The sequence below is a fragment of the Portunus trituberculatus genome, chromosome 2 (genome assembly GCF_017591435.1).
Source record: "Portunus trituberculatus isolate SZX2019 chromosome 2, ASM1759143v1, whole genome shotgun sequence".
NCBI classification, from domain to species: domain Eukaryota; kingdom Metazoa; phylum Arthropoda; class Malacostraca; order Decapoda; family Portunidae; genus Portunus; species Portunus trituberculatus.
Window position 1 is genome coordinate 4,967,407 of NC_059256.1, and position 13,247 is coordinate 4,980,653.

The following is a 13,247-nucleotide window of genomic DNA, read 5'->3' on the forward strand; positions in this document are numbered from 1 at the left end:
TACCTTGAGTTTTGTGTACCATTAGACCATTTTATTGACATTAGCAAGGATGTATGGAGGGCACAAGATTAATGGCCACAGTCTTCACTATTTTAACCCCTTCAGTACTGGGACACATTTTTACCTTGAGATTTGTGTACCATTAGACCATTTTATTGACATTAGCAAGGGTTAATGGCCACAATCTTCACTATTTTAACCCCTTCAGTATTGGGACACATTTTTACATTGAGATTTGTGCACCATTAGACCATTTTATTGACATTAGCAAGGATGTATGGAGGGCACAAGATTAATGGCCACAGTCTTCACTATTTTAACCCCTTCAGTACTGGGACACATTTTTACTGAGTTTTGTGTACCATTAGACCATTTTATTGACATTAGCAATGGTTAATGGCCACAGTCTTCACCATTTTAACCCCTTGAGTACTGGGACACATTTTTACTATGAGTTTTGTGTACCATTAGACCATTTTATTGACATTAGCAAGGGTTAATGGCACAGTCTTCACTATTTTAACCCCTTCAGTACTGGGACACATTTTTACTTGAGTTTTGTGTACCATTAGACCATTTTATTGACATTAGCAAGGGTTAATGGCCACAGTCTTCACTATTTTAACCCCTTCAGTACTGGGACACATTTTACTTGAGTTTTGTGTACCATTAGACCATTTTATTGACATTAGCAAGGGTTAATGGCCAGTCTTCACTATTTTAACCCCTTCAGTACTGGGACACATTTTTACTTGAGTTTTGTGTACCATTAGACCATTTTATTGACATTAGCAAGGGTTAATGGCCACAGTCTTCACTATTTTAACCCCTTCAGTACTGGGACACATTTTTACCTTGAGTTTTGTGCACCATTAGACCATTTTATTGACATTAGCAAGGGTTAATGGCCACAGTCTTCACTATTTTAACCCCTTCAGTACTGGGACACATTTTTACCTTGAGTTTTGTGTACCATTAGACCATTTTATTGACATTAGCAAGGGTGTATGGAGGGCACAAGATTAATGGCCACAGTCTTCACTATTTTAACCCCTTCAGTACTGGGACACATTTTTACCTTGAGTTTTGTGCACCATTAGACCATTTTATTGACATTAGCAAGGGTTAATGGCCACAGTCTTCACTATTTTAACCCCTTCAGTATGAGTTTTGTGTACCATTAGACCATTTTATTGACATTAGCAAGGGTGTATGGAGGGCACAAGATTAATGGCCACAGTCTTCACTATTTTAACCCCTTCAGTACTGGGACACATTTTTACCTTGAGTTTTGTGCACCATTAGACCATTTTATTGACATTAGCAAGGGTGTATGGAGGGCACAAGATTAATGGCCACAGTCTTCACTATTTTAACCCCTTCAGTACTGGGACACATTTTTACCTTGAGTTTTGTGCACCATTAGACCATTTTATTGACATTAGCAAGGGTGTATGGAGGGCACAAGATTAATGGCCACAGTCTTCACTATTTTAACCCCTTCAGTACTGGGACACATTTTTACCTTGAGTTTTGTGCACCATTAGACCATTTTATTGACATTAGCAAGGGTGTATGGAGGGCACAAGATTAATGGCCACAGTCTTCACTATTTTAACCCCTTCAGTACTGGGACACATTTTTACCTTGAGTTTTGTGCACCATTAGACCATTTTATTGACATTAGCAAGGTGTATGGAGGGCACAAGATTAATGGCCACAGTCTTCACTATTTTAACCCCTTCAGTACTGGGACACATTTTTACCTTGAGTTTTGTGCACCATTAGACCATTTTATTGACATTAGCAAGGGTGTATGGAGGGCACAAGATTAATGGCCACAGTCTTCACTATTTTAACCCCTTCAGTAGGTAAGTGGGCAGGTGATGGAGAGAGAGAGAGAGAGAGAGAGAGAATTTCAAATAATCCTTTTAATTAAAACTAGCTTTCTCTCTCTCTCTCTCTCTCTCTCTCTCTCTCTCTCTCCAAATTGTATTATTATTATTATTATTATTATTATTATTATTATTATTATTATTATTATTATTATTATTATTTTTTCAGATTAGTGGAAGAAGAAGAGGAAGACAAGGAGGAGGAGGAGGAGGAGGAAGAGAAGAATATAGAGGAAGAAGACAACCACAAGAAGAAGAGGAGGAGGTAAAGTAGTTATTATTATTATTATTATTATTATTATTATTTTGACAAGAAATGAAAATAAATTAATCTCTATTGATGTATTTATTTTCTCTTACAGCACTCAAGAAGAAGAAGAAGAGGAGGAGGAAGGAGGGGAACTTGTTGCAGGCTGAAAAATTAAGTTGGAAATTGTTGTAGGCTGGAAAATTTTGTTGGAAATTGTTGTAGGCTGAAAAATTAAGCTGAAAATTGTTGTAGGCTGAAAAAATTACCTGGAAATTGTTGTAGGCTGAAAAGTTAAGCTGGAAATTGTCGTAGGGTGGAAAATTTAGTTGGAAATTGTTGTAGGCTGAAAAAGTAACCTGGAAATTGTTGTAGGCTGAAAAATTAAGCTGGAAATTGTTGTAGGCTGAAAAAATTACCTGGAAATTGTTGTAGGCTGAAAAATTAAGCTGGAAATTGTTGTAGGGTGAAAAATATAGTTGGAAATTGTTGTAGGCTGAAAAAAATTACCTGGAAATTGTTGTAGACTGGAAAATTGTTGGAAATTGTTGTAGGTTATTTATTGTTATTGATTTTAATTGTTTTTTTTTATTCATTAATTTAATTTGTTGATTTGTTGAAAATTTGTGTAGAGTTTTCCACAATTCTCATTTTTTTACATTCATTTTTTTTTTTTTTTTCATATTTCATTTTATTTCACATTTTTTTTACGAAATTGAAAATTTGTGTAGAGTTTTTCACTGTTCTCATATTCTTACTGTATATTTATTTTATTTTTACTATTTCATCTATTTATACTAAGTTGAAAATTTGTGTAGAGTTTTTCACTATTCTCATTTGTACTGTATAAATATTTCACTTATTTTTTTACTAAGTTGAAAATTTGTGTAGAGTTTTTCACTATTCAAAATTTTTTACATAATTTCACATTTTTTTTCATATATCATTTTATTTCATTAATTTTTTTACTAAGTTGAAAATTTGTGTAGAGTTTTTCACTGTATTCTCATTCTTACTATATATATTTCATTCATATTTACTATATATTCTGTTTTCTATTAATATTTCAAGTGTACATTATTATTTCCCAGGTGTTTTCTATTAATATTTCGCAATGTAACAATGTATATATTTAAATAAAATGTAAGGGAGAGTCTTTCATTTAATTTTATGTCCACTATGCGTCTGCCTTATCTCCGGAGAGTCTTTAGAGTATTTTCGACTTAAGTACAATTTAAGGGCCAGCTTTTGACCTTTTTTGACCATTTTTCACTCAATTTAGGGTTTTTTTGCCCAGTTTTTGACATTTTGGGCTCATTTCTAGGGTTCTATGGCTGTTTTTTGCTGTTATTCTGGCCAGTAGAGCAGGACTTTTTGGCCATTTTGCCCATTTTTGCCTATTAGTGCAGTATTTTTTATTTAGATAGACCATTTTCCTAATCTTCCTAAGGATTTTTTTAGTTTATTATTTTTTATTATTTTATTTATTTTCCAGTTTTATTTCCATTCTTCGAAATACTGAAAAATTGTTAGTTCTTTGTCAAATGGTTCATAAATTTCTATCCCTTCTGTGATATGATGAATAAAAACCATTAAATTTATTAGGACATTTTTATTATTTCCAATTATCTGGTTAATGGAGGCAATATTGGTGTGATAATGGAGGGAATATTGGCGTGTTAGACAGTGCGAGAGGTTAATGGAGCCGATATTGGAGTGTTAAGACAGTGCAAGGGGTTAATGGAGCGATATTGGCGTGTTAAGGCAGTGTAAGAGGTTAATGGAGGCAATATTGGTGTAAGAGGTTAATGGAGGCAATATTGGTGTTTTAAGCCACCCTAACCAGATTTAAGCCAGCTCGAGGGGACTACACTAAGCCACCCTAGGATAGAAAATCAACTAAACAAGATTTCTTCACAATTTATTATTTAGTGACACCATAATGACAACACCACAACACCACACCAATCCACGTACATACACCACACAATTTATTAGAATGGAGAAATGGCACCACAAGACTGACTGCCACGCTGACCCCAACTCCTTCCCTGGCTACCAACACCACGAGGACCAGAAGGTGTTGGCAGCGCTGTGGTGGTGGTGACAGAAGGTGTTGATTAGCAGAACGGATTGCCACGCTGACCCCAACTCCTTCCCTGGCCACCAACACCACGAGGACCAGAAGGTGTTGGCAGCGCTGTGGTGGTGGTGACAGATGTTGAGTAGCAGAACGTGATGCGACGGTGAATCCCTCGCTGGACGGCTGTGGTGGTGGTGGTGGTGGTGGTGGGGGAAAGGTCAGTAAGGGCCGTGAGTAGCCATAGACCTTCCCTATGGTGCAGGAGTCACAGGATCGCTGCCCTCAGGCCCTTGGATCGCCAACTTCTGTAATGGACAAACAAAATAAGTTTTCTCCACATATACCACGCTACACTACCCCCCACACACGCCCACACTGCCCCCACACGCCCACACCGCCTCTATTCCCGACCCTTTGATGTCAACACTCCCATTCCTTCATTCTCCCACTCCAGTTACACCCTTCTCATTTTTCTCCCTCGTTCTCCCAGCTAACCGTGTTTCTCCCTCGTTCTCCCAGCGTCTCCCATGTTAGGTAGCATCCCGGCCTAATGTGAACACCCTCATCCCTTCATTTTCACACTCCAGGCCAATCTATACCCATACCACGTCACTCCGTCAAAACATACCCCTATACCAGATCCTCTCCCATCCACACAGCCAATCTTACCACATAACTCTACCTGGTGAGTGGAATCCTCCCTGCTGCCATCTTTACTGTCACCAATCCGCCTCCCTCTCACCAGCGGCATTAGAGTAGTGTGGACGATGCAAGACAGTCCTGTGGTGTTGGCGCGAGACGGGTGTTGGTAGAGGGTGTTGTCAGTGAAGGCGTAGTGCAAGGTGTAGTCTCGTTAAAGGCCTCTGGATCGACAGCTTCTGTAATGGACAATATAAATGAATAAAATGGCGTTATGTTTCGCTGGTTTAGTTTTCCCTACAGCAAACACGCAACACTGCTCTAAACTCCTTCACTGCTTCAGCCTTTCACTCCTACGCATCCTACGCATTCTTAACCCCCACTAGTACCACCACCACCACAAATTCCTACGCATTCTTAACCCCCACTAGTACCACCACCACAAATCTAACAGCAGTATCTCACTTAATTCACTAATTACCTAAATCTAACATTTAAAACCTTCAATGCCTCACCCAGCCTTCCACTCCACACATTCTCACCACCACCACCACCACCACCACCCATTAACTTCACACGATTTCACTCACCCACTGTGTCCTAAGTCGCCTCATTTCCCTCTTACCTCTCGCCTGTATTCAGAAAACCTCTTCACACTACGATTTTTCAAGGCCACACAGACAATTAACAGATTTCAAGACAGTTTTTCCTTTTGGTTGAGTAGAAAACTTGTCAATCCTTCACCAGAACCATGAAAATACTCAACTTGTCTACTGGAGCCTTGGGAAAACAGGGTTGAGAGCAAAGCGTTTCAGAATACATGCTTCGGTCCTAAATCGCCTTCACTGCCTCGCCCAGCCTTCAACTCGTCTCCACCACCACCACCACCACCCATTCTCTGCACGTTCTCTCTCCAGTCGTTCATATTGTGCCCTAACTAACCTCAAACTTCACTCCATTTATCAAAAACTCCTTCACATCCTACACATTAACACCACAACACCACACACCGGGATAGCGAGGCCACAACCCCTTCCAGTTACACCCCGTACCTATTTACTGCTGCCTCAACACATCCTACACATTAACACCACAACACCACACACCCTCCAGTTACACCCCATACCTACACACTGCTAGGTGAACATTAAGAGAATTACCCATTTTACCGCTTCCCTGGTCTCGAACCCGGATCCTCTCGATTGTGAGTGGAATGTCCTAACCACTACACTAAGCGGGGTGTCAACGCGCGCGCGCACACACCCTTACACTGCACATACATACATACCACTAACCTCCTGTGTTCCTGACCTGTGTGCTGTACTGGCCTCCACACAGCACCGGCAGATCACTCCGTTACCTCCACTGCTGTCCACGTCACACAAGGCACAAACGGACCTAGGTAGGGGCGTGCGGGCGTGGCGAGAGAGATGTAGCGGGCGTGGTGTCTGGGTGAAGAATACTCCCTGTGCTATCCTGAACGCCTGATCTTACCTCGGTTCTCGCCCCACCCCCACGCCCCCATGAACCCACCAATTAAACAGCAATCTAAGGGCAAACGAGTATATGAATCAGTGCCACGGCCCTAACCGATGCTCCGACACCCTGGATATACACTGACCATGCTCTTACTGTACATTTGAGCGGTGGACGAGCGGTGTTTTTTGCAGATATCTCTTAAATGAATGGTTGGATGAGTATGATATTTCAACACACTACCCTGAACATCCTTTCGTAATTTCTGGCTAACACACCACAGTGCTATATGTGTTAGGTGTTGAGTTTACTGAGTGATATTACGCCTAATCCAGTCATCGTATCAAAGGTGTTAGACAGAATTGGACGAGTGTGGAATATTTACTAGGATAATTCAAAACTGTAAAATTTGGAGTCACATTCTCTCAACAGCAGCTGTCAGTTATTGCCATCAGGTGAAAGGTTAAGGTCAATGAACTGTAGGACTTCCAGATATTGTAAATCTTTTGTGCCAGACAGCATTAGATCACTGAAGGAAAGATAGCCATTTTTTGTATACCTATATGACTATGTGGGAGGCCATTACGTGTACTGGGTATAGTATGATTGTATGTATGAGTGTTATGCATTGTACTGTTTCATTGTTCATGATACTTTTAGCTGGAGACACACAAAACATTTTTTTATGTATTATATACATGAACAATAAATATTATCTATCTATCTATCTATCTATCTACTCGTCTAACCTCTCCACCACCACCACCACCACCACCACCCTCCTGAAGAACCCCCAGACCACTCCTCCTCTACCCCAGTATCGCATGACCCTCTTCCCCGCTTCCCTCTTCACCCCCTATTCACACCATCACCCTTCCACCTTTGATTTTTTTTCCCTATTGTAATTACATACGTATAGGTATAATAGTTACATACGTCAGTATGTACATACATGTCATACATTAATGATATTATTTAATACAATTGGTGGTATATGTGGACATGAAAACCAGAGTGTGTCAAACGACCGTGAAAGCAATATCTAATTCCGCTGTTAATGGCCGTAGAGCTGGATAATAAGCAACGTATCTAACAACAAAATAATATCATATATAAACTGGACCACTTTTTATGATCAATAGGTAGACAGTACGCAATAAGAGTATCAACTTGTCCTAACAGTAGAAGGTCCAGGTCACAGGAAATTCCAGCACATCAGGTTCACATGGCTGACCATAACGACTGCAAACATGGCTCTTCTATACTACACGTAAACCACTTCTTGCCTTCATGAAATTGTACCATACTCGTTAATAATCATATCTATACATACACACTTACAGAACACTATAATGTATAAATAAAGTGGTGGGAGAAGTAGGGAGGGGCACAGGAGAGAGGGAGGCGAGGAGCTAGGGAGAGGAGAGGAGGGATTAAGAGGGCGAGAACTTCCGAGACGGGGGAGACGTAATAGTGGTTAGGAATGGTTCGAGTGTGTGTGTGTGTGGGGGGGGAGAGGGACCACACTTCCATTAGAATGTATTATTTATCACTCAGTAAACTCCTCACGTAACACCTAACACATATATATAGCACTGTGGTGTGTTAGCCAGAAATTACGAAAGGATGTTCAGGGTAGTGTGTTGAAATATCATACTCATCCAACCATTCGTTTAGGAGATATCTGCAAAAAAAAAAAAAAAAAAAAAAAAAAAAAACACCGCTCGTCCACCGCTCAAATATATAACAACTCCTTCTTAACAATCGGCGCACTAATTAATCGTATTTATTGATTTTATTTCATTATTTTCAACTTCCGTGTAGTAATTCTCATCATCTCATTTTTTTTTCATTTCATTATATTTATTTTATTTATTAATTTTTTTTTTTGTAAGTTTTGAAGCTTAATTCCTGTCATACTCTCTCTCTCTCTCTCTCTCTCTCTCTCTTTCTCTTCTTTCTTCATCCGTTCTTCGTCTGTCGTCTCTCTCTCTCTCTCTCTCTCTCTCTCTCTCTCTCTCTCTCTGCCTGCAAATCAACGAATCAAAATAAAAAAAAAAAAATGAAGAATGAAAAAAAAACGTATCATTAACGTATCAACTTTGCGTATCATTAACGTATCAAATTTGCGTATCACTAACGTATCAACTTCACGTATCACTAACGGATCAATTTTGCGTATCATTAACGTTCACTAACGGATCAATTTCACGTATCATTAACGTATCAACTTCACGTATCACTAACGGATCAACTTCACGTATCATTAACGTATCAACTTCACGTATCACTAACGGATCAACTTCACGTATCACTAACGTATCAACTTTGCGTATCAACATTGAGTGGTTTGCAAATAGAGAAAAGAATGACTGAGACGGAGGGAGGTGGAGGGAGAGAGGGAGACGGAGGGAGGAGGAGGAGAGAGACGGAGGGAGGAGGAAGGAGGTGGAGATAAGGAGATGGAGAGAAACTACTGTAGGGAGGTGGAGAACTAATTAAGAGGGAAACTTGGATGGAGGGAGACAAACTAGTGGAGGAGGGAGGTGGAGGTAGGAGGAAGGTGGAGGAGGGAGGTGGAGGTAGGAGGAGGAAGAAGGAGGGAGGTGGAGAACTAACTAAGAGGCAAACTAGGAGGGAGGGAGACAAACTAGTGGAGAAGGGAAAACAGAGAGAGGTGGAGGAGGGAGGTGGAGGAGGGAGGTGGAGGTAGGAGGAGGAAGAAGGAGGGAGGTGGAGAACTAACTAAGAGGGAAACTAGGAAGGAGGGAGACAAACTAGTGGAGGAGGGAAAACAGAGAGAGGTGGAGGAGGGAGGTGGAGGTAGGAGGAGGAAGAAGGAGGGAGGTGGAGAACTAACTAAGAGGGAAACTAGGAAGGAGGCAGACAAACTAGTGGAGAAGGGAAACAGAGAGAGGTGGAAGAAGGAAGGTGGAGGTAGGAGGAGGAAGAAGGAGGGAGGTGGAGAACTAACTAAGAGGGAAACTAGGAAGGAGGGAAACAGAGAGAGGTGGAGGAGGAGGGAGGTGGAGGAGGAGGGAGGTGGAAGTAGTGTAGGAAAGCATTAAAACCAGGAATCTTGAATTAAACTAAAAAAAAAATCACGTTTAAGAAAAAAAAAAAAAAATGGGACGAAACTGGATTTTCAGACAATGGGTGATGGGTGGAGCAGTCTCAGTGGTCATGTGGTGAGGCCTGGGTCAAAAAAAGGGTTATAGGAGTTAATGGAAGGGAAAGATATGTGGTAATAGGCAGATTAACCACACTAGGACTGCCTCGTATAGGCCTAACAGCACAGCCTACTACAGCCTCCATTTTCTTATATTTTGATGTTCTAAAGAGACGAACTAGTGGAGGAGGAGGAGGGAAGGAGATGGAGGAGGAGGAGGAGGAAAGGAGACAGAGGGAGGAGGAGGAGGAGGAAGGAGATGAAGGAGGAGGAGGTACGTGGAGGAATTAAGACAAATTAGTGGTACTTGAAACGAGCATTGTGGGTGTTCAAATTGGTGATTGGTGAGGTGACCCGTGCTGGTGACTACTGCTTGGTGATCTAATAAAGCTTCACAATCTTACGTGGGTGAATAGTGAAGACTGTGGCCATTAATACTGCTTGGTGATCTAATGCAGCTTCACAATCTTACGTGGGTGAATAGTGAAGACTGTGGCCATTAATACTGCTTGGTGATCTAATAAAGCTTCACAATCTTACGTGGGTGAATAGTGAAGACTGTGGCCATTAATACTGCTTGGTGATCTAATGCAGCTTCACAATCTTACGTGGGGTTAAAATAGTGAAGACTGTGGCCATTAATACTGCTTGGTGATCTAATGCAGCTTCACAATCTTACGTGGGGTTAAAATAGTGAAGACTGTGGCCATTAATACTGCTTGGTGATCTAATGCAGCTTCACAATCTTACGTGGGGTTAAAATAGTGAAGACTGTGGCCATTAATACTGCTTGGTGATCTAATGCAGCTTCACAATCTTACGTGGGGTTAAAATAGTGAAGACTGTGGCCATTAATACTGCTTGGTGATCTAATGCAGCTTCACAATCTTACGTGGGGTTAAAATGGTGAAGACTATGGCCATTAATACTGCTTGGTGATCTAATAAAGCTTCACAATCTTACGTGGGGTTAAAATGGTGAAGACTATGGCCATTAATACTGCTTGGTGATCTAATAAAGCTTCACAATCTTACGTGGGGTTAAAATAGTGAAGACTGTGGCCATTAATACTGCTTGGTGATCTAATGCAGCTTCACAATCTTACGTGGGGTTAAAATAGTGAAGACTGTGGCCATTAATACTGCTTGGTGATCTAATGCAGCTTCACAATCTTACGTGGGGTTAAAATAGTGAAGACTGTGGCCATTAATACTGCTTGGTGATCTAATGCAGCTTCACAATCTTACGTGGGTGAATAGTGAAGACTGTGGCCATTAATACTGCTTGGTGATCTAATGCAGCTTCACAATCTTACGTGGGGTTAAAATAGTGAAGACTGTGGCCATTAATACTGCTTGGTGATCTAATGCAGCTTCACAATCTTACGTGGGGTTAAAATAGTGAAGACTGTGGCCATTAATACTGCTTGGTGATCTAATGCAGCTTCACAATCTTACGTGGGGTTAAAATAGTGAAGACTGTGGCCATTAATACTGCTTGGTGATCTAATGCAGCTTCACAATCTTACGTGGGTGAATAGTGAAGACTGTGGCCATTAATACTGCTTGGTGATCTAATGCAGCTTCACAATCTTACGTGGGGTTAAAATAGTGAAGACTGTGGCCATTAATACTGCTTGGTGATCTAATGCAGCTTCACAATCTTACGTGGGGTTAAAATAGTGAAGAATGGCGCCATTAATACTGCTTGGTGATCTAATGCAGCTTCACAATCTTACGTGGGGTTAAAATAGTGAAGACTGTGGCCATTAATACTGCTTGGTGATCTAATGCAGCTTCACAATCTTACGTGGGGTTAAAATAGTGAAGAATGGCGCCATTAATACTGCTTGTGTGATCTAATGCAGCTTCACAATCTTACAGTACTGGGTTAAAATAGTGAAGACTGTGGCCATTAATACTGCTTGGTGATCTAATGCAGCTTCACAATCTTACGTGGGGTTAAAATAGTGAAGACTGTGGCCATTAATACTGCTTGGTGATGGAGTTGGTGCAGTGGTTAGCCAGTTAGACCCGGGGCAGTGGAGAGTGTTTTGTGCACCATTAGACCATTTTATTGACATTAGCAAGGGTTAATGGCCACAGTCTTCACTATTTTAACCCCTTCAGTACTGGGACACATTTTTACCTTGAGTTTTGTGCACCATTAGACCATTTTATTGACATTAGCAAGGGTTAATGGTCACAGTCTTCACTATTTTAACCCCTTCAGTACTGGGACACATTTTTACCTTGAGTTTTGTGAACCATTAGACCATTTTATTGACATTAGCAAGGGTGTATGGAGGGCACAAGATTAATGGCCACAGTCTTCACTATTTGAACCCCTTCAGTACTGGGACACATTTTTACTTTGAGTAGTAGTAGTAGTAGTAGTAGTAGTAGTAGTAGTAGTGGTGGTGGTGGTGGTAGTAGTAGTAGTAGTAGTAGTAGTAGTAGTAGTAGTAGTGGTGGTGGTGGTGGTGGTGGTAGTAGTAGTAGTAGTAGTAGTAGTGGTAGTAGTAGTAGTAGTAGTAGTAGTAGTAGTAGTTTTGAATGGAAGATGCACTACCACCACCACCACTGCCACCACCACCACCACCACCACCACCACCACCACCACCACCAATACACAAACTCTATATAGAAGTATTTTTCCACCCACAATGCCCCGGTGGTCAGGTCCCCCGGGGTGGCCAGCCCTGACCTTGGTGGTGGTGGTGGTGGTGGTGGACAGGAGAGAGAGAGAGAGAGAGAGAGAGAGAGAGAGAGAGAGAGAGAGAGAGAGAGACCAACAAAACCCCTCCCTCCCCGTTCCTACCACCCCATCCCCCATAATCACCAGCCGCCCCCAAAAAAAAAAATGAAGGACAAATTTGAGGTGAAAATAATAATAATAATAAATGTTTTGGTTTTGTTTTCATTTTTAATAAACATTTACGACTTTATCACTCCAAATAAAAATCTCTCGCATTCAATCACAACAATTTCGTCTCTGTCTTCCTCCTCCTCTTAATTCATATATTTTTCTTATATTAATTTTGTGGGAATATATTTTTTTATTGATTTTTGAATGCGTGTATTCCTCTTCCTCTTCTTCTTCTTAATTCATATATTTTTTCTTATATTAATTTTGTGGGAATATTTTTTTTTTATTGATTTTTTGAATGCGTGTATAATTTTTCATTTTTTTTTTATATTTATTTATTTTCTTCCTCTTCCTCTTCTTTTTCTTCATAATTCAAATATATTTCTTTCTTATATTAATTTTGTGGGAATATTATTTTTATTGATTTTTTGAATGCGTGTATAATTTTTCAGTTTTATTTATTTATTTTTTTTTTTCTTCATAATTCAAGTATTTTTTTCTTATATTAATTTTGTGGGAATATTTTTTTCTTATTATTTTTCCTCTTAAAAATATTTGTAAATAAAAAAAAATTCCAATGCTCGATTTTAATAATAATTTTTAGAAAGGGTGTACATCTTTCCATTTATTTTATTTATTTACTTTTCTTAATATTTCTAGATAAAAAAAATTCCTTAGTATATTTTAGAAAGTACATCTCTTTTCATTTATTTATTTATTATTATTTTTTTTTAATATTTAAGGATAAACTTCAATATTTCTCTAGTTTTTCGAAGGGCATACACCTTTTCATTTCCTTCCTTTTCTAGATAAATATAGATAAAAATGTGTCCTTTATATTTTGAAAGGACAATTTTCTTTTTTTTTTCA

General features: G+C 39.9%; 1 protein-coding gene and 1 long non-coding RNA gene across 2 annotated transcripts in view; one reads left to right on the top strand and one right to left on the bottom strand.

Annotated features, from left to right (window-relative positions):
* The window catches only part of LOC123503289 (tax1-binding protein 1 homolog), a 29,391-nt gene extending 17,131 nt beyond the window's left edge, over window positions 1-12,260 (top strand). Inside the window, exon 16 of the transcript XR_006674396.1 lies at window positions 12,246-12,260. The gene's annotated coding sequence lies outside the window, so the exon portion shown is untranslated. The remainder of the gene's footprint in view (window positions 1-12,245) is intronic.
* On the bottom strand, window positions 4,051-6,316 carry LOC123503388. Its single transcript, XR_006674440.1, has 3 exons — window positions 6,160-6,316; window positions 4,908-5,103; window positions 4,051-4,530 (listed from the first exon to the last, which is right to left on the bottom strand). It is a non-coding gene; the product is annotated as an uncharacterized LOC123503388 (long non-coding RNA).
* Window positions 12,261-13,247: the final 987 nt, after the last annotated feature.